Here is a 26,879-nt window from a genome sequence, read left to right as displayed (position 1 = left end):
TCGGAAACTCACTGTGCAGTTTTGTAATCATATTGTATTCAGTCTATTTCAAGCCAGCAACTGATAGCGGTGTTTAGAAACAAAATAAGAAAGATCCAGGCCTGCACTGATGCCAATGGGGGTCACTTTCAACATTCTTTATAATTGTCATTCATATTTACCTCCTGTATTCTATATTGAAACATGTCTGTTTATAAATATATAAGTACACAGTGATTTTCCAAACACCCTGTACTACTGATGGTTTGGGGACAATTTTTTCCAAAAGCTGTACAACTGTCTGCACTAACTAAGACAGACAGAATATGGATGCTGGAAAATGAACAAGTTTAATTTCTTGAAGCATGTTTTAGAGAAAGTGCTAATCCTTGATTACCCTCATCTGAATTATTTCTTAAACACTGATGCCAATAGAAATAGAATAAGTGCAGTTTTGTTGAAGGCAAGAACATTATGAAGTGTGTAATTGTGTTTACGAGTTTTATGTTATTGGCTTCTGATCATTGATACTAAGTAACAAAGAAGTAATTGCTTACAATCGTGAAATGTGTTAAACATTACCACCACAACTTATATGGACTACGTGTCACTAAAATGACAGCTAAATTAAAAAACAAACTAGAATGCATGACTACATAACATAATAAAGCTACAGAACTACACAAGAATATCCATTCATTCACTGTCCAGATTCTGAACAGTTGCAATCTAGACCATTGTAGCAGCAGTGACAATGAAGCAAAAGCTTATCTATTAATTGATGCATGAGCTGAAGAATAAAGCCCATGATTCCAAGCATCTCGAAACTTCTTCAAGCACCAAGGAACTAGCTTCCTTAGTCAGTTGTCTGCACAGCTGTGCCTTGTGACGGGTGTACTATAAACATATTTTCCTCAGTCTGAAGGTGTGGCTGAATAGAAAACTCTTGTAAAATTAAATCTGCTTGCTAAGTCCATAAACTCTAATGAAACGGGTTGGAATGAGCACTTACTGCACTTTATTATAGCAAACTATGTAAATGACCAACAACTAACTGGTTGTTTTACGAATATCCTTAGGTTGAGACAAGTAGTGCACCTCCCAGTGGATCTGATGTATGCTTTCTGTCCAGTGCAGGTGTACCGGAATGCACATGAGAGTATGTGAAATGCATGTACTCTCGGTAGTTTGTGTATATTAATTTATGTATCAGTAGGCGGGCAAAGCAACATACGTCAAGATACGCGTTACAATAAAACAGTAAGTGAACAAAAGTTTAAAAATCTTGACTTGGCTATGTATTGCCTGCAGCTAGAAGTGGGATATTAGCGGAATTTACTAATCGATTGATCGACGCCCCCTGTACCACTCCTCTTGCTCGAATAAGCATTAAAAAAAAAAAAGGAGAAAAGAGAAGAACTTAGTGTGTGTTGGACCTCACAACATTTTCATCATTTCATTATTTCTAACAGTGCTAACCTTTGTTTTATTATTCTAACAGTGCTAACCTTTGTTTTATCATTCTAACAGTGCTAACCTTTGTTTTATCATTCTAACAGTGCTAACCTTTGTTTTATTATTCTAACAGTGCTAATCTTTGTTTTATTATTCTAACAGTGCTAATCTTTGTTTTATTCGTAACATTTTCTTTAAGTAATTTTCGAATATATCTTTTCTAAGTGTTTCCAATTCATTTTGCAAAAGGGTCTATTTTTTGTCTAATAGAATTATATGGGTAATCATGTTTTTATTTAAAACGCATCATAATTACAAGTAGAAAATAATTAAGTCGCCAGTTAGCCAACATAAGTATGCTATTTAAATAAAATACAATTACGTTACTACTTGGTTGAATAGGATAAATGCAAAACTAATACTCGATAAAGGTTTGGGTCATCAGATTATTTTGCAGTCATCTACCCTAACCAATAATCAATGAACTTAACTAAAATCACTAAATTTGTTGGAGATGTTATTTTATTTGTTGAATTATAAAACAAGAAATGTTTACATTGTAACTCAATAAAATCATACAATATATATTAAAAAATAAAAATGCAGAAACTTTAAAAATGGAGTCAAACACCAATAAGCATTTGACACTGTATTCCCTGAAGTTGTAAGATTCGAATTTAAACAAATGGAATTAACAACAGGAGTTATTTGCTGGTTGTCCAACTTTCTTGTCAACGGAAAATGTAGAATAAACGTTGAAGTACTTTACTCCAGAGGTGGGTGTTCTTCAGGTAGGGACAGTTAGCCCTATCCTGTACATCATGCATGTAAGCGACATGCCATTAAATGATACTAACTGTAGTTTAACTTCACAGTTTCTTGACGATGAGGCCATCAGTGGCATATTTATGCAAAGGCTAGAGAAGGTTCAGCCAGAGGACCCATTGATAAATTTATTGTACGTAAAATTACATTGGATATAGGGTCCACACAATCTTATATCCGCCACTGGTGGCCATTTCGAAGAACTCAAACACACCATCAAAAGCACCAGATAATTTACAACCAGTTTTAAAATCAAATAGTTGAGTACTGTCAGAAATAGAGAATTAAAATTCATATATAAAAACAAAATTAATATTATTCGTAAAATCACTTAGATTACCTAGAAAACCTGCTAAATTGCACCCAAGCTCCCTCTTCTTTGTTCGTCAGCAAAATTTTTAGACCTAATGTACGATTCAAAATTAAATTGGAGAAAACATATATTCGAAATTATGAAAAAAAAATCTGGCAACAAACAACCTGTCTCAAAAGAGTAACAGACAAAACACAGGAACAACTACAGAACATTATTAGAGTATGCAGGGTATACGTAGCAAAAACAACTCTTAAAAAGCTAAATACAAAATTCAGTACTCAAAACTAGGGGGAAAAAAACCACAGAAAAAGTTACAGGTATATTTGTATATTTAAAAAAGGCGGGAAAGTTCGTGAAAACATGATTATATATATAATTAGTTTTAGTTCCATTTCTTTTGCACACCTAGAATTTATAAATTAGATCTACAATGACTGCTAACTTGTGATGTATTAAGAAAAAAATAACATAATATTGTTAAAATCATGCTGATAAAATAACTTCAATATTATTCAAACAAACCATTATTTTATTACTAAAAATACGCTTTTTAAATGTTCCATTTTTTGCACAATAGTGTATGCGTGTATGGAAGTCATGTATTGTCAGTAAATAAACGAGTTAAAACATTTTTTGTTTTATTACTTTAGTTATTTATGGTATTTTAAAAATATGTTACTTTTTCATGCAACTCTTTTTCCTTTCGCCCAATACTTACTGCATCTTTCAGAATACCAAACACCACAAACTCAACATTTTTACGTAATTATGCACACCTATTTCCACTAAAAGACAAATTGATAGATTGCTCCTTTCGCTGTTCTTTTTATTGAAGTCGTACAAGAATGATATGTTAACAGAAATGGATCGCTATATACGTGACGTTGATAGGGCTAAGTGTCTCTGAACATTAAATATATACGTCAGAAATAAGACTCCCTGTAGTAGAAATTAAAATTATTTTATGTATAAATACACGTTGGCGAATATTTTGTAAGAAAGTGTAATTTGATTTTGGAACTGTTTTAGAGTTTACAGAGCGAAGCGAATTACTGCAGTATTAACTGTTTGCGAGTATTTGGAACCGAATAACACGAATTTAAAACTAAACCAAATGCTACTGGCATTATAGTCGAGGACACGGCTCTGAAAATGTGAAGTTAGATCAGTATTTTGCGTTAGGATACTTTTTGTTTGTTTAAAGTTATGCACAAAACTACATTATGGGCTATCTGTTTTCTGCCCTCCCCTCACCGGTATCGAAATCCGGTTTCTAGCGTTTTAAGTCCGCAGACATGCCGCTGTGCCACTGGGAGGAGACTGTAAGAATTGAAAAGTTCTGAAATTACTAATTCAGGAGAGAAGTGTTTGTGTTTTCTTATAGCAAAGCCACATCGGGTTATCTGCTGAGCCCACCGAGAGGAATCGAACCCTTAATTTTAGCGTTGTAAACCCGTAGATTTACCGCTGTACTAGTGAGAGTCACAGGAGGGAAGAAGGGGTAAAATGCACCGGATACTCCCAAGTCCTCAACGATCTAAATATGTAATATCGAACGTGGGATAATCAAGTTTTGAGCAGTTTCTAGTTATGAGATTTTTTGTTCCATACTGTGCGTTTATGTACTTGGTGTTTTTCTTCTATTTGACAATGATGAAACATTCTACATTTGTTACTGTGTTAAACTTCAAATAGTTTTTTTCAATAATTTCAGTCTATATTTGATTAAATAATCTCAAGCTGTATGAAATCTTCTCATTGAAGAAACTTTGTGCCCTTCTAACAGGCAAATTTAACATACACAAATATCTTCATACTTTATAAACGAATGAGAAAAACGCTTACAGAAACGTAAAAAAAAAAGTTTTAAACCTTTGCATTTATTCTACTACTACATAACAGACTAACTATTGCTATATCCAATGAGATTCAAAGTTTCTTTATAGCCGCTTTCAAAGCTACGTTTCAGTCTTAAATGATCAAACATGGTGTGGAACCGTAACAAGGTTTCAGCCAAGCCTTTATAAAAACTAAGGAAAACGATCCAAGATTCAGAAGAAAAATTATTTTTATTTATGAATCTCGGAAAAAAAAGAGAGAAACCAATAAAATATCGGTCACAAAGTATTTCTGAGTGAATTGTGGAAATATATTTAGAATTAACATATTAAATTCGCTTTTGAAAGTTTTCTCTCAAACATTTTATCGTGTGGTAAAAATATGAAAAGCTTCATGCACAGTAATTTAGATTTAAATCATTCTTAAGTATTAAAATTTACACATGGAATTATAACACACGTAACGCACCTGCATTGTTTAACTAACATTTAAGAATGCAAGATTTATTCATTTCTCATTTAGCTTTTGCAACAATACTACGTAGTGTGTACCCTTTTCGAAGTTTGTTATTCCAGAAAATTCATATACTGTTTCAAACGTTTATAAGCGTGATTACAATAATGTGGCGGTTACCTACAACTGCACAATTATTCAAACGCTTTGCAACCCACTAAGGTTTGGTGTTTTATGGCGCAAAGCAACTACGCAATCTGTGCCAAACCATTAAGGAATATTTATTTATTAGACAAATATATACTTAAAGTTAAACCTACTGCTTTTGATATTCTTCAAGTAGCCAAATGTTAAAGCGACACAACATAAAAATTAGAATAACAAATGTATTTTAATGTAAAGTCCCTCTCTATTTCAACGTGAATTTATTTTGTAAAATAAATTTTTGACAAGCATATAAATCGAAGCCAAGACGCCCCATATCAGAAGGCTTAACAATAAACAACCAATGACAACATTTCGTTTGGTTGGAGAGTTGAAATAATGTGAAACTATAAGTTCGATTGATTGGTTAGTTTTGTGACAATCGATTTAATCGTAATTTCGGTTGAATCGATTATTAAAATAACTGACGAAATTAATAACCAGAAACTAGTTACACTGAGTTAGTTTTCGTACCATTAATCGATTAGTTTACAACACACACATCTACGTAATCGTTCTTTACAGGTAATCGATTATATCGATTAATTTACCTATGTACACTTGCTGAACATGAGCTACTCAGATGCAACTGAACTGGCTTGTATCTTGCATGTCGTAAGCTCAAAAACGTCAACTACAAGTTAAAGTAGTTACATGAGGTGCATGCGAATGTTAAATAGGCCAACAGCTCAACCTTCTTATAACTGTCTTGCATTTCAATAACATGAATCATTATTTTATATGGTCTCGACTCAGCTAACAAGAAAAATCTGGTCGTATATACTTAGAGGAACAAGTGGTATATGTCTCTAAAAATGCTGTAACTAACCTCATAATTATCACTGGGATAAACTGCTTCGGCAATAGTTAGGACAATCAGATAATTGCATAAATTGGACTGAAAAGAAATTTCATTCTCTGTTTTCTGATACCCAGTACCTTTTTGTGGTAAAATTTCTACAAGACATGTGCTAATCACTCAGATTAGTCGAATTATCAGTAAGGAAATATCTGCAAGGGAACAGACTGTACAAAGATACAGAGCTTGGATAAATGAGTTTTCTGACAAGATCCTATGGATTGATGACTTGTCCCGACTGTTGATGATAACCGGAAACTCTTAAAACCAATCATTAAGCTGAAAGAACTTTGTAACTTCTGCTCTTTGAGTTAGGTTTTCGTTTACGGATTTTTTCTCAGTAGAAATTTCCTAATCGAGCATGCGCCCTCATTTGGAAGCTTTCACCACTGTGCAAGATGGTTTCCAACTGATTGGGATTTGCAACAGATAGAAAAAAAGGCAATTTGAGTTACGTCATAATTTCCATAAATAACTGATCCAAATTGGTGTGTGAAGGTGTATTTAATGAAGACTTCACAACACGTGAAGTTTGGACTTTAATAATTTTCCGCTATTGATAGACAGCTTTGCACATCATTGTTTTTTATTAACGAAGGCTTACTTATCAAGAAATAGACAACTAACCCAAACAACGATCAGCATATATACAATCGTACAGATGTCTCCTAACTTGTTTCTACACTTGTTTTGCATATAATTTTCTCCCAAGATAAAAATGTTTGAAAAACTTCAACAGAACAATATAAAATTTTACACAGTAACGACATCGATTACACAAATTTAACTTACAAAAAACATGCAATTGTGTGCAAATTGTTTGCAATACCTCAACAACAGTCATTATTCGAGCCTTACACGCAATATAATCTTGTCGTTTCTTGTGTGTTTCAGGTCATTATCTTAAAACATGAATTTCTGCCCAATCAGCCTCTTTCCAGCTCGTATAACATGATGGAGTAATTAATGTAGTACCTACGTTGTAATGTAAAGTTAACCAACACCATTCAAATATATTGTACGCCAAACCATCATAGAACCTCTAGGTAACTGTTGGCACAAGGCTGACCCATAATTCCTTCAGTTATGTAAAGTTATCTAACACCATTCATAGATACTGCATTCCAAAACATCATGGAACCTCTGTTTGATTGTTGGCACAAGGCACTCCCTTCTGCAAGCTCTCATTTCTTTTCGGTGTGTGTCTTTTCGGTATATAACACGCTCGTTAGAACCAGAGTAGATAAATTTGGACCGATCTGTAAAGTACCTTATGCTATTGTTCCTAAGATTGGGATACAAGTTCATTTGCAAAATCAAGTCTCTTTGCTATGTTCTCTTTATATTCTGTTCCTGTTCCACAAATACTATATTTCTGCGATATTCTTGAAATTGTACTTCTTTAAACCTTTTTTTCTATACGCCACTTATTATTGTCGTCAGTAAGTTTCTTTACAATTTCCATTCGGTTTTTGAAGGAAAAGATTTACAGGTATCCAACATCCATTCCTATGAACGTGTATGTTCACTCCCTTGTTTTATCTGATGTTATAGCACTAGGTTTCCGCCTATCTTTCCAAAGTGTGCTTCACAAATTTTGTTACATTTTCAGTATACTATATAAATATTTGACTAATTCTGTTAAAGTGTTGTTTTTTTGTTGTTTTTTTTGTTTCACATTTTTAATAGCAGTACAACCACTATTTTAGCTATACTGGAAGAAGTTTTTAAACGAAAAATCCCTTATATCTCTTTATGTAACTGCACGAAAAAAACTCAGCGTTAAAAACCTTATATTTCAATTATGACTGGAACAGAAACTAAAACCATTCATGTGTTTCAATGTTGCACCTCTTTGTATTTAAACTACACATTTGAAGAACTGCTCTTAACCATTTGTTACTGCGTTTTGTTTTTCTCTCAAAAACGTTTAATTAAATACAGAGAAAAAAATGCTGGATAAAGTGATAACATCATAATTTGTTTATTTTGGCGCTTTGTCGAATATTTGATTTTAATCTACAATAGCTTTATTTCGTGAGTATAACAAATCAAAAAATACACGAGCAAATAGGGTGTTCTAATAAATCTCTCCATCATTGTACACGTTTTGCCAGAGTGGGTGACAGGTGAGATACCTTGCACCCTTTATAAACATGCTCTGTTCTTTTAAGAGCTTGGCCAGATGATAGTGATTATTTTGCATAGACTGGTGACCTTACATCATAAAAGGGCCACTCCCACCGTGTGTGTGTGTGTTTATTTATTCGTGATGTCACAAAAACACAGGTTCAAGAAATCTTGATACAAAATAAAACCCCTATAACCCGAGTGCTTTCGAAAGATGGACGTTTCTCCTTCAGGATCAAATGGTGTTGATTGTTTTATAAAGATTCGTGCCCTTACATCATACAAGGGCTACCCCCACCATCTGTGTATATACAAGTGTGGAATGGTTAATCTACAGTAGTAGAACCTGCAACATACCATGATGACAACGTACTTTTTATTTCAAGAGTTGCGCAAGTATCCGGTTTCACATATTATACAAAACATATTAATTAATGGACAGTTATTTCTGAATGAGGGTGATAAAGATCTATAGACGCACGGCATTGAATTTCCTCCTTTAACTAGAGGCACACAGAGTACCTAGAGTGTCTGTTCCATGGCCCTAGGGCCAGCATAGCACTGAAGAAAAGGAAACCTGTCAGCGGTCAGTCACCCATAAATGCTTCTCTTGTTCCAAGCTATAAATCAGATGACACCGCACGTGTAAAAATAAAACCAAACCTTAATGAATAGCATTTTGTGCACTTTTACAGGATTCTATAAAATAAACCGTTTCTGTGGTTTTCTTTCTATTTAACGATCATATATCAAGAGACTTAATTCTTTAAATCTCTACATGATATACTCAGGGCTGTGTTGTGTTACTGATCTAAGAGAGCATTGATTTCACCAACATAAATTTGTTTGTTTGTTTTGAATTTCGCGCAAAGCTACACGAGGGCTATCTACGCTAGCCATTCCTAATTTAGCAGTGTAAAACGAGAGAGAAGGCAGCTAATCATCGCCACCTACCGCCAACTCTTTAGTTACTTTTTCTCAACGAAAAGTATGATTGTCTGTAACATTATAACGCCCTTACAGCTGAAAGGGCGAGCATGTTTGGTGTGACGGGGATTCGAACCCGCGACTCTAAAATTACGAGTCGAGCGCCTTTTACCATTTGGCCTCATCGACATCTAATCTTATGCAGTTTGACGTAGTGTCGGTGAGACAGTAAAAAACTAAAATAAATAAAAACTTAAACACAAGTATTCAATATTTCACATTAGCTACACACAGTAAAACCCAAACGTCACAATTATTTAAACAGTAACTACGATGTTCAAAACAAGTGAAGAGTAATGGAACATAATACTACAGCTGCAATAAGTCTGACCAATGTTCTAAGGTAAATCACCCACTTAGGTGATGGTTATTAAAATCATACATCATGTGATAAGTCGTGACCTAAATGTAAATATCTCGTCAATCAGCTTACTACGTACAACGTTTTCTCAATAGTCATAAAACGTGGAACAATTTCTAGATTTCAAAAAATAAACAGTCGAATCCGAATCTACTTCAGTTCTATGACTTCAATATTTTCAACTACATTTATTAGAAGAACTAAGTTTTATAGGGGATAACCGTCACTAGTGTTTTATTAGGGTTACCAAAATTAGTGTTTTATAGGTGTTACCTCACTAGTGTTTTAACTGGCTTAAGTTTCACAATTCCTAATATCAGTGTTCAGATGCTTCATGGGCTGACACACATGTTGAAAGGGAATGGAAGCAGGAATTGTCACGAGCTCAATCAGTGGATTATTTATGTTTTTAGACCCAAAGATAAACAATGGGTGATTTGTACTATGCCAACCATGGGTATCGAAAACTCAGGTTTCAGCGTGATAAGCCTTTAGACTCTGGTGTCCTTGTGAGAATTGTATAGACACTATATATATATTACAGTTTTAGTTCGTTATGTTTGAAAATATATTCAGAATTTCAACTCAAGTTTTCCAACATAGAGCTAAAAACGTTTTTGTGAGAACAAGTCGAGGTTTTATTACAACAATCAATCAATCAATAACCCACATCTCATAACTGTGTATCTTGGAATATTGGAGTCAAAGTAGTATGTGGTTCACTAACCGAAACGAGAAGCCAAAATACAATGACGTATTATTAAAAATGACTGATACATATCATAGTAAGAGTACAAACCATGCAAGTTTTTTAAATTATGTTGAATAATTACTCTTTTAAATCAGCTTTAAAACTTTACGTAGAATATAGTAATTTAGTTTACGGATTTTTTGGCGACAAGAAAACAAAAAAAAAAAAACGAGCCAACGCCAACGCACGCATAAAACATTAAGATTTAAAAGTCTGTGTACCAAGTACACTGAGAGATGAGTGTCTATATCGTACATACACTTGCATGGTTGAAACAAAGACGTTTGTTTACGTCAGTAGCCTAAAATATATACACGACATGTAGCAATCTTCTACTAGTTTTGATGTGTGTGACTAGCTGCCTTCCCTCTAGTTTTACACTGCAAAATTAGGAACGGCTAGCACAGATAGCCCTCGAGTAGCTTTGTGCGAAATTCCAAAACAAACAAAACCTACAGTGATTGTTGGCGGAATCAAGAAATTAGTTTCAGTCACAAGCGCCATCTAATGGAAATTCTCGTAGATATATGTGCCAACGACATTGGCAAACGAGTTTTTTTTTCAGAAATACACGTTATTGTTTCGTTGTATACGTTTTAGACTTATATTATAAGTCAAAAATGACTCAAATTTTCATTGTTCTTTATTTGTCAAATGGCATTATACACGTTAACACAAATTCCAAGTACTATCAACATATATTTTTGGCCCGGCATGGCCAAGCGTGTTAAGGCGTGCGACTCGTAATCTGAGGGTCGCGGGTTCGCATCCCGGTCACGCCAAACATGCTCGCCCTTTCAGCCGTGGGGGCGTTATAATATGACGGTCAATCCCACTATTCGTTGGTAAAAGAGTAGCCCAAGAGTTGGCGGTGGGTGGTGATGACTAGCTGTCTTCCCTCCAGTCTTACACTGCTAAATTAGGGACGGCTAACACAGTTAGCCCTCGAGTAGCTCAAAAACAAACAAAACAAAGAAACATATTTTAATTATATTCAATAGGGTTATATTTTAATTACAGCACCGGACGTTCATTTAACTTCATATTTATTTTGTATTTGTAAAAACATTAGTTTTGGCTGAACCTTTGGCACTGACCTGCCGTTCGACTCTTAGACTAACGTGTTTTCTTAATCACAGTAAAACGAACATTAAACCCATAAAAGTATTTGAACCTAACAGTTAGGGTTTATGTATTCAGTGAATGTTCAATACGACGACAAACAACCTAAGCAACTCTGCTCTAAACCAAAAAAGTTCGTTCGAGTTTTCGCACAAAGCTACACGAGAGCTATCTGAGCTAGCAATCCCTAACTTAGCTGTGTAAAACTAGAGGGAAGGCACCTAGTCACCACCACCACCCGCCAACTCTTGGGCTACTTTTTTACCAAACCTTTTCATCACCAAGGGCCCCATGTTTTAAAAAGATTCCGTTTACGTAAAAAAACGTTTTTATTTACTAATAATTAACTCGTTTCCCCATTTTTCACTATCAAATGATAGACGTACATAATCGTAGTATGGAATTTAAAATAAATTACTTGTTTAATGAGATAGTGTTACCTATACGGACTCCAAGTTGGGAACCACTGATCTTGTAGGTTTGAATGGTGAAGAATTACCATGAACCAACTGCATAGGCGTTGCCCGTGGCGCCATCTGGTAACAACCATAATCCCAGTTATGTTTGTGAAAGACGAAAGTTCCAGTAACTGATAAAATATCGATTGCACACAAGTAGAGGATGTTAGGTAATCACAATTAATCCTACATATGCGAGCTGACAAATTTACAATAGTTATTACTACGTTCCCATTGCACATTAACAGAGGAGAAACCTGTTAAGAGTAATTAACCAATTACGTTTTATGTTCTGTTATATTGAACCCATTTATACAACTTTCTTTGGCGAGAGATGAACAATTCGTAATAAAACAAAAACATTTTACGTACCATTATAAGAGAGAATGGTTAAATAATATAAGGAAAACGTTCTTAATATTAATATATTCAATGACAAAACAAAGTAAGGCAACTAAAGAGCTGTACATATATACAACTATTTAAACCAGTTTATCTGTTGCCTAGCGAAGTACAAAAGTGGTAGAAATCCAACTCCCTGACTCAACCACGTTATCTCATGCCTCAGTCTGTGACTCAAAAGGCCTTCTCTTATACAGAGGCTTCTTTCTTCAATAGCCTTAGTTAGGATCTTAAATTGGATGTAATGGCTACGTCACAACATCGTAGGGCGCATTCAGCTATACTAGATCTAGTGGGTGATCTGAAATTCGAGTGTTGTTTTATATCTCTTATTAGTTTCTTCTTCAGAGGGATAATATAACCTTGCCAACAGAAAGGACAAGTGAATTTTGAAACTACTATGGACGACTGTAATATATTTCTGAAACAGATGTTGTCTTTGAAAGTAATGGATAGCAAAATTGATGAAAAATATAGAAAAATGCCCTGGTATATACGTGTACGAATTACCTCTGTTATGGAAAGTGGGCAAAAGTTATGTTTTCCACCCCCTTTGTGCGTGTGTGTTTGTCAGCAATATTTCTCAAAAACAGCAAAATGGATTTAGACAAAAGTTGGAAAGCACTCAACTGTGACCCCAACGTGGTGGTCACTATTGTTGGAGTGTTAAACTCTCAGCAGTGTCACGAAAAAATAAATAATCCACATCTCTTTACATCAGGAACGATTTTTTGACACTATTTTTTACTCTATAACTGTCAAAAATGAACGAGCTTTCATAAAATTTGGTAGATTTACGTAAATACTGTTTCTCACTGTCGTGTCAAAAATGGCCCATGTACGTTAATAATGACGAACATACAGACATTTTTATATTTTCTGAGAGCCAAATATGACAAACGCTGCATGGCGGAGGTATACACTCTACAGAGAGCTTCAATTCTTTCCTTTTATTTGTTTGTTAAATTTTGCTCAAAATTGCCCAAAGGCTATCTGCGCTAACCGTCTAAATTTAAAGTGATAGACTAGAGAAAAGGCTACCAGTCAACATCACCAACAACTAACGAGTTATTCTTTATCAACGAATAGTGGGATTGACCGTCACATAATAACGCTCAAACTCGTTGAAGGGTTTCAGTCTTAAATGTTTGTTGTTCATCTCCCACCTTCGGATAATACTGTTCCTCACTTTTCGCTTTTATAAGATGCACCGTTTTATAGCAATGCAAAGCGATATCAGAACTTTATGGTCACCGTACTACATGTTTATTTTGATATGTTTTTTCGATTTTTGAAGGATTACATATGGAATGTTGCATATTATTTTCAACAAATAAATAAACAGTATGCACGAGAATCACATATATAAGAAACATTTATTCATGACACGAAAACATACAAGGCATCTATAATGCGAAAGAAAGTAAAACTGCCTCAGTTCTCCCAAATGGTTTTGCTGGAATAAATCTCTTCAGATCACGTAATTTACGAGAATTGCAACCACCATATAGGATGTCAAACGGTATAATATTCAAGATTCACAGAGCATAAATCATGTAAGAGTAAACCGTGAGAATGTTATACAGATAGTGTTTTATATCTACATATCCTTCCATGGGTGACTTGTCTGAACATGTTAAATTTGATCATTTCACACATGAAAGTAGGAAATTATACAGAAACTTGTGTGATTGTCAATTCTTCTTAGCAGGATGGGTGTTAGATACGAAAGTAAACAAGAGGGAATCCTCAAAACCAGATGGTACTCAAATGTTTACTGTAGAATAAGAGCAAATTAAATTACGACACTTCATTATTATTAGGTATAATTTTGTACATCAGCAATACCATACATGGGGTGCGCATACATCCGACTTATACGAGTCTTTAAAGAAATGCCAACAGTTTCAATAATTAATAAATAGTAAATTTACACACACAATGACAAGGGTTCAATTTATACAAATATTAACTGATCAATTCTGATACCTTTCACAAAGTATGCACGGTTATACTGTGAAGGATGGCAGTTTTTTCTCATAACTGAAACAACTCATACTGGGTTTCTGTTTGGTTCAGCTACGAATCAGCAAAAAAATGTAGCTGGTTTTTCAACCCTTTATATCGATGTAGCCAAAAGCGTATAGCGAAGAGGATTGTTTGTTTTTCAATTTCGCCACTGCTAATTTAGCAGTGTAAGACTAGAGGTAAGGCAGCTTGTCATCATCACCCACCGCCAACTCTTGGGCTACTCTTTTATCAACGAATAGTGCGATTGACCGTCACATAATAACGCCCCCACGGCTGAAAGGGCAAGCATGTTTGGTGTAAGAAGAATTCGAACCCGCGATCCTCGGATTACGAGTAGAGTGCCTTAATCACCTGGTCATGCCGGGCCCAGCAAAGAGGAAGTTAACTTTGTTTTTTTCACTATCTAATATATACGCGTACTGCTGTAGAATACGGTAGACACTAGGATAAAACAAGGTCACCTGATGTGATTACGTAAAGGTTTATTGTTTTAACCGTAAAAAGGGTGAACCGGAGTAATCTTGACCACTATAATAAAAAGTCAAAGACACTACGTGTAACGATCTTATTTTGGTTTCAGTGATGACATCAATAACGTGTAAACTGTAATTTCCTCTCGCTAAACAAGGTCTAGAGCAGGGGTTCCCAACCTTTTGGCACTCGCGACTCCTTACCTAAAAGTTTGAAACCCATGTGACCCCCTACTTAGGGCTTACTATCAGCAGCTTAATTTTTCTTTTATTTTCTGTGAAGGAGAAGGAAAGAAACATCTAAAAATATTTAAAAATTCCGTAATTATTTATTAGCAAATTAAATCACATTGGTCCAACCTGAATTCACAAAAAGAACATATATTTCTTAAAATAATATTAACATAGGTTTGAACAGCTATCCAACCCAGCTAGTGAGATGCCTGATGTTGCATTTCAGCAGCAAGCTTTGAAATTCGTGGCCGAGCGTTTGTTAGAGCCAATCTCATGTCATCTCCAACATCCAATCTGTTCCTATTCTTTGTTTTTATATTGACAAGAGTGGAAAATCCTGACTCACACAAGTAGGTAGAAGCAAATGGAACAAGGACACGTAAATCTATCATGCTGACTTTGGAGTATGACTGATACATAGCGCACCAGAACTGAGCCACGGATTTCAGTTTGAAGAGATCACGAGCTGAAGAGTCGTTCCTTAAATCCAGAAATTCATCTTGGATATCATCTGGGATGCTGGATACATCAAGTTCAGTACAAAATGGGTTCCTTACCAGGGCCTCCTGTTCCTGTGATAGCTCAGGGAAGTAACGCTCGACTTCCTTTTCTAGAGACTGAAGATGTTCGGTAATCTCATCCTTGAGGAACTGATCCAGTTGGTTTTGAGACTCATCCGTCACTCCACAAAGTTTTTCAAACATAGCGATGTTTCCAAGATTGGTTTTCCGACGCCAGTTCTGCAGTTTGGAAACAAAGGCCCGAAGACTATCTTGAAAAAGGAGAACATGTGTTTCTCTTCCTTGAAGCTTCAAATTGAGCTTGTTCAGCTGGTCAAAAATATCGGCTAGGTACGCAACCCTTTTATTCCATGCTTCATCTTCAAAGTGAGCTACAAGATCTTTCCTTTCTTGAGTCTCCAGGAATAGCTTTATTTCATCTTTCATTTCAAAGACACGATTAATAACGTTTCCTTTCGACAACCAACGTACTGTTGTGTAGAAGAGAAGGACTTCGTGGTCAGCATTCATGTCTTTGCATAGTTCTTTGAATAGGCGAGTGTTGAGTGCTTGAGTCTTCACATAATTTACAATTTTGATTACAGATTCAAGCACTTCCTGCAGAGAGGCAGGGAGAGTCTTACTGGCGAGAGCATATCGGTGAATCATGTAGTGGATGCCCTTTATTTGAGGTGCTAGCTTCTTCACTCTCGACTGGAATCCTGATTTCGATCCCAGCATAGCCGGTGCCCCATCCGTACAAACCCCACACACGTTTTCCCATTGAAGATCTTCGTCTTGAAAAAAAGTTGAAACTTTTTCCATGACATCATCAGCTTTTGTTGTGGTTTCAAGTGCACTGCAGAATAAGAATTCGTCTTTGATGTCACCTGAATTAATGTATCTCACGAAGACAAGCAACTGAGAACATGAACTTACATCTGTTGACTCGTCGAGCTGAAAGGAGAACAAAGGGGAACCCTTGATTTCAGTCAAAACCTGTTCCTTCACATCCATAGACATTTTAGAAATGCGCCTCTGTATAGTATTATTTGACAGGGATACTTGCTGCATCTTCTTTGCACTGGCTTCTCCAAGAATAAGATTTACTGCTTTCATCATGCAAGGCTTAAGAAGTGTTTATCCAATCGTTTGTGGCTTTTTTTGTTTAGCAATTTCGAATGCAATCTCATGTGAAGCTTCCACTACGGCTGCACTCTGCTGCTGAAACGACCCACTTCTATCGATTCTTTGGCTTTTAAGACACCGTTCATGCCGTTTGAAGAAATCCGAACCCTTCTTTGCGTGTTCTGGATGTTTCGTCTCGAGATGACGCTTGAGTTTTGATGGTTTCATTGACTCTGCACTCAGGAAAGCATGGCACAAAACACACTGTGGTTTCTCGATGCCGTCGTTGGCGAGCACAGTGGTGAAGCCAATGTTGAGGTAGCATTCTGAGTATCTACGCCGTTTAGCCATGGACACAACTCACCTCTACTGCTTACTTATCTCCTTGTTAAAATAAAATAAAAATGTTGAATAATGAACGCTTTGGCAACTGTAGATCTTACACTGACTACTTGTCGGGGGTGCAGATAGAGTAATGATGGGGTAAGTATTGGGAGGGAAGGGAGCGTGGCCAGTCGCGCGATTCGTCATCCACCAATCAGCAACGGACATTTGACTCACGTGTCGACAGCGAGCACACACACACTTAATCACAGCTAAACAGACACACAAGCATACGTACATGCGCGTGCACTCACATACTCGCTACTCACTAGTACACACATACATACAGTTGCAGACACAGGCACATTCACTCACAGGCACACATACATACACCCATAATATCACCTAATGACATTGAACTAACGTAGCACACGTTTTGCTTTGCACCGAAACAAAAAAAAAAATGTAAGAGCATGAAAATGTAATTTATGAAATAAAATTAATGTTATCCCAAGCTACTTCTAACAAGGCTACGCGACTCCTTTGCCAAGGCTTCGCGACCCCCTGTGGGGTCGCGACCCACCCGTTGGGAACCCCTGGTCTAGAGTATTTGTCAACCGTCGAGGATGGGACTGAGGGAAATAAATATTTTACTTCCTCCTCTGCTGGACATTGTAAGGTCAGCCACAGTTTGGGTGCAACTGCCCAGATTTCCTTTCAACATTAATATTCCGCACATCAAAAGGTCGAAAACGTGTTAATTAACAATTATAAGTTGGTTATATTAATATACCTGTCCCAAAATATTCCTGATGGAGTATCGGTCATTACACATCTTCCACTGTGACGACTACAAACTCTGGTGGACTGTCACTACTACATTCTTTATCTGAAACTAAATATTTTCTAAATAAAACATGTAGGTACAAAACTGTCTCATTTTCGCCATTTTCTGCTTGCACGATTCTTAACACTTCATAGAGTCAGCTTCAAGGATGGTTACTTTATCTGCAGTATCTATAAAATTCGCAGCTATAATTCGACACTTACCATCAATCATTACCGTGACTGCCAATCTGACGCTCGAAACGAAGCTTGGTGTTATCTGTTAAACTGCTGTTTAAATAATTTTGTTATAGGAGAAACCCTAGATGTTTGTTTAACATAACTTAAAAAAACAAAAACAAATGATACGCAACGTCAGTAGTTTGCAACAAGTTAATAATCGCCATAGTACGTGCGTCATACCTGGCATATAAATAATAATTTACATCCACAATCTGCACACAGCTATATACGTATGCATATAGTAGATAATGAGGCTCCACATAAGCAACAGACTACATTAAAACGATTGGGTGCGAATGGTTATATTGCCGATGTTCTATGCTATGTAGTCGAATAAACTTAAACAACTCTACACAATGCGCAATGATACTGCTCAGGCTTTATTACATTACCAACAGCCATTTTTGTTGTAGGCTGGCAAAACAATAATAAAAGATAATTACGAAAATCAATTGAACCATCCCTATTATGAACCACTACTATGCCATAAATGTTGTCCTCGTTAATAAAAAAAAAGTGTAACAAAACGGTTATAGTGGCTCCGTGTATTTTTATAAAGCAATTATTAATAAAGGAATATCAAACCGTTGATTCTTCCTCGACGTATTGTTTTATTCATACCATCACTATACAGCTGGCTGTTTTACAATAAGATCTACTACAATAGATCACAATAAAATATACTGTCACACTTCTGTTTCAAAATTAAAAAACGCATTCTAAATATTTTTGTTTTAGTTTATTACGACAGAAAGTTCATTTTTAACTACTCTTTTATATATTAACATAAAATTCTAATGTATACTTTAAATGTCTTACAAAAATATTCTGTTTTGAATTTTTGTTCAAATAACAAGTTAAAGAAATTGTTTTAATGGCGCAGGTCTTTGTGTCTTAGCACCTAGAACGTAACAGTTGCTACACCCTCGTTACCAGGACATGAATATTGAGAGCAAAAGAAAAAAAAAAAAAGTACAACCTTTACCACCAGAACCGAAAGAAAACCACACTACAGCTATTTATCACTACAGCAAACGTTTTAATTATCTCATCCAACAGTTTTTATAACATTAGTAATATATTTTTGTTTTTGTACCAACCTAGTTCAGGTCTGGTTTTAATAACCCATTTATCAACAATATTTCTTTTGTCCGCAAACTCTTTTCGTCGCGTCCTCTAGTGAGAATTTTGAAACATAGTGTGAATTAAGGCAATATTATATTCGTCAAGCACGTGCTAACGTATATTTCATTATTGTTCGTCACTGTATTGGAAACTTGTGAAATGTTTATTAAAAACAACACACACACACACATATATATATATATAATAATGATTTTTTTGGGAGCCAAAACAAAACATATTAAACAAAAACTTTAAAATTATATGGTCATTCAACGCTTCGATCTTCTAGGTCATCATCAGACATGAGAAAATTCGACACATTGGAGAATAAGGTTAAAATAATGCTATAATCAAGCAAGATAACCAACATATTGAATATTTACACAGTATCTATGAAGACAAAGAAATATTAAAAACGTTTACTATTTATTTTTTTTATTATATTAAAATCTATATTTGTCAGAAATAAAATTACTGCACTAATAATATTTAGCAGGTTTTGTTTTAAGCTATCTATAAACACTGAAGAAGAAGGATAGTCATATTTTATTGAGAAGGGACGCTTGTAACAGATGCTATTTTAAATTATTTCAAGTTCAGCCAACAAAATAAATCGAAGATAATGTTATAAATAAAACCATACATAGGAGTGGAATCAATGTTTTAGCCGTCTGATAGTTATATCTCTGTGATAATTTTGTTTTTCTAGAAATAATAAAGTATAATTCTTTTGTGATTGTACTTAAAACATTGTGAGATAAGACAGTAACACATTCGCCAAGCACGTAATTCCATTTATTACTGGCTATAATACCCGCCCATGGATTCATGATTAATGAAAGGTTATCTTAGGGCATGAAAAGTTGCTTCTCTTATAAGCAGTTGTAAAAACCACAAAATGCAAATTTGTATGTAACGCCTCATGGACCTAATGAACCTCTATACCAACTTCGGTGAAGGTCCATCCACACCCTGTGACGTACTTATATGAGCATACTATAGATAATACCACTATACTTGTACAGTAGATTCGTCATTACATTTGAATGTTCCTCTGTATGTTTCTAACCAGTGTGTATTTCAACACAAAATTTAAATTACATCAAAGACATGTACCTTAATATATATGCTTCCAACTAAGAAGTTAGAAAATCAATCTTACAATCGAAATGTATGTATCAGCGCGCACGCACATTTTTTTTTTCAGGTTTAACAACTATTAATAAATGTTTAACATTTAATATACATGCATACACTTACCTATACAGTTATATTAGATATTTATTCCAGAATATTAAGTTTTGGTTTTTGCAAACGGCTAATCTTTTCAAAACCATTATTTATGATACTGTATATAATACTATTTAAAAAACAATTTCAATATAATCTAATTCCTCAGTAAACTCTTCACACGTGTTATCTATTTCATAAGTAGTGTAAAAGTATAATACCAGCCCGATTCTAGCGCTTCTCCGTTGGGGTAGAGCCAGTGGAGCCTTGAGAGGGAGGGGGGAAGAGATGATACAGTACCACGCAACTGTATACAAGTAACATATAGGGAGAATGAATTTGTGTGAGCCGACCCCAGCACTTCCGTAGCGCCAGCCACGGTAAAATAAATTGGTATTTTAACTAGATAGAAGTCTGGAATTTAATTATGAAAACCTGGTTGGCTGGGTTGGTTTGGTGTTTCATGGCGCAAAGCAACTAGGCTATTTGCGCCAAACATCCAGTAAAAAGTTAAAATTAAAACAAAATTAGTAAAATTCATAAAAGGAAATTAATGTAAAACAAGTCAAAGTTTAATTTTAAAATTAAAAACAAATAGCATTAAATCCAATTTTTACATCTACTCTACAGCGGTAACAGAAAAAACTACAGTAACACAAGTTGTAAAATTCTGTAGCATAACTAATTATCACAACTCGCCAGGATGACTAACGGGTAAGGGCCCGGCATGGCCAGGTGGGTTAAGGCGTTCGACTCGTAATCTGAGGATCGCGGATTCGAATCACGGTCGCACCAAACATGCTCGGCCATTCAGCCGTGGGGGCGTTATAATGTGACGGTCAATCCCACTATTCGTTGGTAAAAGAGTAGTTCAAGAGTTGGCGGTGGGTGGTGATAACTAGCTGCCTTCCCTCTAGTCTTACACTGTAAATTAGGGACGGCTAGAGCAGATAGCCTTTGTGTAGCGTTGCGCGAAATTCAAAAACAAACTAACTAACGGGTAAGTTCAAACATACTAAAATTTTACAAAACATATATGACACCAGTAAGTAGCTCCAGCATGGGCAACTGTAAACGACCAAATAATTAAAACCAAACTACAAACAATCCAAAACACACTCCTCACAACAGCATACAGAGTTCCAAGAACTACGTCATCTCAATTCATACACAAATATTCGAACATGCCAACCATACCACATAGACTCCTACATAGTTCAATAACGTACTTTGATAAAACTTGGATGAAAAACGAATTACTATGCGAACTAGATAGGTACCTCATACATGAAGTTAGTCCTAAACATCTCTCCCCGGTCAATATATATTTTAAACATAAAAAAATAAAATAAATATATAATAAAAAAGTGTCACCAACAAATTTGACATCTTGCTGATAGGGCAAAATAATACCCATATATGTATCACAATACATGGACATTGCCCTGAAAAGGGTCGGAGAAATATTCAGTTTAATCTGATCCAAAAATGAAGTAACTATCAATATCAAATACTGCAAGACCACATAAGTACGGGAAGGAGAAAGAGGTCCAAGAGAATCTGACCCTCCAGGCTACGAACATATCATACCCAAACACCAAGAGAGAGAGAGGGTAAGTTCAAAAATCAGCGTTAGTCACCTGACGTTGACTTTACCAATCATACTTTCGAGTTATTTGATGTTATGGCCATTTTCAGAAAGTAAAGTAATACAACTTTTAAAAGACTTGTAGCAAAATTTTAATTATTATAACTCACCAAAATGATTAACGGGTAATTCAAACATCAGTGTTAGTCACCTGAAGTTGGCCTTTCCAGTCCTAGTTTCGAATTATTTGACGTTACGACCATCTTCTAATTTCAAATCGAACTAGATGTTCTTTAATTCTTGAAAGGGAATCACATTAAAAAAACTAATGTATAAATTTTAAAAAAGCAACTTAAATAGCATTAAAAAGATTAATGGCCTTTAAAAAATTTAAAAACATTTCTAAGGTGGACAGTGTCAACATCGCCAACAACGTCTAACATTATGGTTAAACCATGGGACAAAACATGTTTAAAATGGTGCCTTCGTTGAGAGTCGTAACGACGGCAAGACAATAAAATGTGGCTTATTGTGACCTGTGTGTTACACAGACAACACATTGGTGCATCAGCCCCAGATAAAAGAAAACGATGTGTTAAAAATACTGTGACCAATGCGTCGTCTAGTTAGAACTTCCTCTTTCCGATCCTTACGGAAGTAAGACGGCCAAAGTCCAATAGAGAGTCTTATTTGGAGAAGCTTGCTTTCACGTTGCTCACTCCAAGTCGACTGCCAACTGGCACGGAGCCGAGCCTTGAATACAGAATCATAGTCCATGTATGGAATAGGCACAGCAGTGACAGTGCCAGAACAGACACATTTAGCTGCGGTTACCACGAATACCAACGTGGCCTGCTATCCAGAGATACTGAATATAATTATGAAAATTAAATATAAATTAACAGTTTGACTAGATTTACTTTAAATAATCTGGAATTTAACTGTTAACTATAAAGCTCTAAATAAACTTAAAACACCAAACCAAGTGCTTGCAATAACGTGTAAATAACACTAAAATGTTTCTGGATGAATAGTTTCCTAAAATAGTATGGTAAGGAATATTGTGACTATTTACTGGGTGTGATACAGAGTCCTTTTCTCATAACAAATAACCAAATTTAAGTTAGGTATTTGAATAGTATGCAACTCTATTACAAGTTAATTATTCATAATTGTTCATAGTCCTAGTTGACAAATTAACTGTGAATAAATTGGTTCATAAATAGCTGGTGGCTTTTAATTATAATTGGAATAACATTAACAGTATTATGAAAAAAAATATCTTGGTGTTTAGATTATTAGTCTCTCCAAGCAATGCACCATTGCTGGTGTTATGGCAAATGAGATTTTAAGTTGCATCTATAGAAAATATTGAATACAAGTCTAAATAGGTTATAATTTCATTGTACAGGTCACTGGTTAGGTAATATTTGGAGTATTGTGTTCAGTCTTGGGCTCTTTACCTCAGGAAAGAATAACTTATTGGAAATGGTTCAGAAAAGGATTATTAAAATAATAGCTGGAATGAAAAGGTTTTCATAAAAGATCTCTGAAACTGTTTTCTCTTGAGAGGAAAAAAAGAATTATAGATCTGACAGAGGTGTATGTAAGAGTGTTTAGAGAGTTAATAATATCAATGCACCATCATTGAGCTCTTAATGATAAGAATGGTACAATTTGGAGACAAATTTTGGCAGGGTAGGAGCCATTTTTCATCTGAGACAGTTGTTGATGGTGGCAAGAAACTTACAAGAGAAAGAAAGAAAGAGTAATTTCCTAAAATATAAAGGACTTAATTTTAGCTTTTCTTTTCTTTGAAGTGGCTGTGCAGAGACAGCCTTGAAAAACCTATCAAAAACTCTTTTGTTTGTAATTATTTTTATGTTACAAGTATATTTTGCAAACCAGAGTATAATAATTGATAGTAAGTTAATTCTGATTTATTCTTTTAAAAGAAGGGTAAGATAATTTTTGTTCTCATCTTTTTTTCAGCTTTTTTTTTTTTATTACTAAGTAAATAAGTTTTTCATTTTGAAATAGTTAACTTAAACACAATAATACTACAACATTATGTCATTTGAAAATGAATTTATATAAACATAGTTGTTCCATATTTTTTTATTTGGTGTAAGAAAAATGTGAATGTAATACACACAGAAGTGTATCTTGAGTAATGTGACATGATGAATTTAGTTGTATTACCTACAGGCTTAAAAAACAAGCACGACTAAACATAGCCTTTACTGCATTAGCTTACAAATGTAAATTGTTAGAAGTGTCTAGAGTGGATTTAATTAATTGTTTTTGCAAAAAAACCTCTCCTTTAAGTGAATAAATGTACTCATTACCAAATTGAATTTTAGTTTCAGTCTAAGTAGGCAGCTTGTTCTGATCAGAAGTTACTATAAATTTATTAATTTTACCATTCTACTTTCCCTTCCTATTAGTTCATTTCACAATAGGTAACATATTTTGCTAGTGTTAATTTTATAGTGAGAAAATCAATATGGCTGTTATTAGAAATATATTTATAGGAAATCTGGTTTACAATCTTTTACTTGTATAATGGTTGTGAAAACAAATTGGAGTAGCAAGATATTGAAAGTGGATCTTTGACATCTAACCAACAAGAAAAAAAATATTGATCTTAAGTTTTCTTTCATTCCTCAGTTACAAATGAGAAAAATAAAAATTCATAATTAGCTTTGAAGTTAAAGGAAATAACTGATTCTCCTCCACTACAGGACCAATTCCATAAAGCAATCATCTTGTTATTAAATTAAAACTATTCCTCATAGGAATCTAATTTGTCTTTTCCAAATTTTAAACTCATGTCCTCTTATTCTCTTCTCTTCAGAATATAGCACAAATAAATCAGAGGTCTTTTCATTAATAAAAAAGAAATTAACACATGGCTTAGCACAAAACCTTGGAGTACACCATTTGTAGCATACATTCACTTTGCTTACAACTTAATTCCAACAGTGTTCTTTCTTCCACCCAAACAATTCCTAGTCTTTTCAACTAATTTATCTACTGCTAAAATAATAGATACAATCTTTTTAACAATTTTGTAAGTGGTATTTTATCAAATTCTTTCAGAAAGTACAAGCACACTAGATTCACCACAAAATCCATAAAACACAACATTCCATTCACAAATCCAATGATATATTGATGATATGAAATCAATATGACCTACTAGAATAACTTATTCACACACTAGCCATTTTTCAACAACTGACAGAATATTAACTCATTGATAATTAAGTTGTTACCTATCTTTACCATTAAAAATCAGTGTGATACTTGTTGATCTCCAACCTTCCTGTACCTCACTTAATTCTCCTAAGATAACTGCATCTGAAATAAACTGTTCGTATTCTCTAATCTTTCTTTTTACATTCTTAACCTCAGTGTTTTGTGTAAAATGAAAGTTGTTAAGACCATTACAAAATCAGGCAGTTTAATTTTCCAAATTTTTGTATTTTCATACAAAAATTTACATTTAGATGTAAACTCAAATTCATCATTCACACTATTAATATACAATGTAAGGCCTATACTGGATATGAAATAGTGCACTCAAATGAATTACAGTGGAACCCCTCTAAAGCAGCCACCTTCAGGACTCAGACAGACTGGCCTGATTAGAAGGGTTCCACTGTACATAATTAGGGATTATGTAAACAAAAAAGGGGACTGTGATTGAATGACCACTTTCAAGGGGTGACCGAATCTGTGGGGTGACTGCTTAGAGGGGTTCCACTGTAGTTTATACTTACTGTAAAAACTGTTAAAAGAAATATATCCAACTGATATTTTCATACAATTAATGTGTATTAAAATGTACAGAATTATCATATGACATCTCAACATAGGTTCAGTAGAATAAGTTTTGAACGTTACAGGCTTAGAAACTAAATTTGATATCTGCACTGCAGCATATGGTTAAATAAGTATGCAGCCATATTCTAATTAACCACAGTCCCACAGCAAATCTCTACAGGAACCATCTGAAGAAAACACATTCCAGTCAATGAGTATTATTAGAAAGCTGCCAATGCCACTGCCTGGTGTCTGGATGGTGTTTATAGTGGGCTAACCTAATACATTTAAACATACCCTCCACAACACAGAAACGAAATAATAATAAATCACATCATATACGTAATACGAGAACACAGAAAACGTTTTCAAAATACGATCCCTATTTACAAATACATTAGCTGTTTTCTTTTCAAGTTCTATTTAAAAATAATATAACCGTGTCAGTGTTTTGAATGAAAGGTAGAGAAGCAGAAAAGTCTTGAGTGGAGAGTAGGGTTGACAAGGGAAAATACTTTGGTCTAATACTAACAGTGATACTACTGATAGTACGTTTACTACTAATAACAGATACTAACATTGGTACCATTACTGTTGTAGTATTAATCCTATGCAACTCCAAACAATATTACGATAACAAAAAATATTCATATTAATACATCAAACATATTCGTTCATTTAATTATACGGTAGTAAGTCACACTCATTTGCTAATTTATTTTGAAATGGTTAACCGCCATACTGATATAGAGGCGTTTAAAAATGATAAACAGTACGCGCTTACCAGACATTTCAGGACGACAAAAGCCATCGAGGATGTTCTGAATTAATATAAACTAACTGTTAAGTATTAGTTTTATTTTAACTGGTACTAGTAATAACGTACAGCTGTGTTCATAATCGTAGTATCCACATACCCTACAAACCTCAGGGATCAATTTACTGGATGTGTATCAGAGAGCGTCCTCTATACATAAAAGAAAAAGAACTTAAAACATGTTTTTCCTAAGTTACCAGTAAGTCCATAAAATTATATAAATAACATTTTCATTTCACAATTTCTGCAGGAACAGACACACAATTTTTTGAAGTAAGATAAGCAATATCTAACATAGAAATAATACTGATTTAATATTTATTACTTTAAACGAGAAAAAAATCAATTTCTGATAACATCGAGTTAATTATAAATATCAAAATTAAAGATAAATT

The 26,879-nt window shown here is 34.6% G+C and overlaps 1 protein-coding gene across 3 annotated transcripts in view; it reads right to left on the bottom strand.

Moving 5' to 3' along the window:
- The window catches only part of LOC143230509 (rap1 GTPase-activating protein 1-like), a 148,921-nt gene extending 122,303 nt beyond the window's left edge, over window positions 1-26,618 (bottom strand). For all 3 annotated transcript variants that reach the window (XR_013016474.1, XM_076464189.1, XM_076464192.1), the window contains exon 1: window positions 26,452-26,618. The gene's annotated coding sequence lies outside the window, so the exon portion shown is untranslated. The remainder of the gene's footprint in view (window positions 1-26,451) is intronic.
- Between the last annotated feature and the right edge of the window lie 261 nt (window positions 26,619-26,879).

The sequence above is a fragment of the Tachypleus tridentatus genome, chromosome 10 (assembly GCF_004210375.1).
Source record: "Tachypleus tridentatus isolate NWPU-2018 chromosome 10, ASM421037v1, whole genome shotgun sequence".
NCBI lineage: Eukaryota > Metazoa > Arthropoda > Merostomata > Xiphosura > Limulidae > Tachypleus > Tachypleus tridentatus.
Note: the sequence above shows the minus strand (reverse complement) of the source record. Positions and strands in the feature narration are given on the sequence as shown.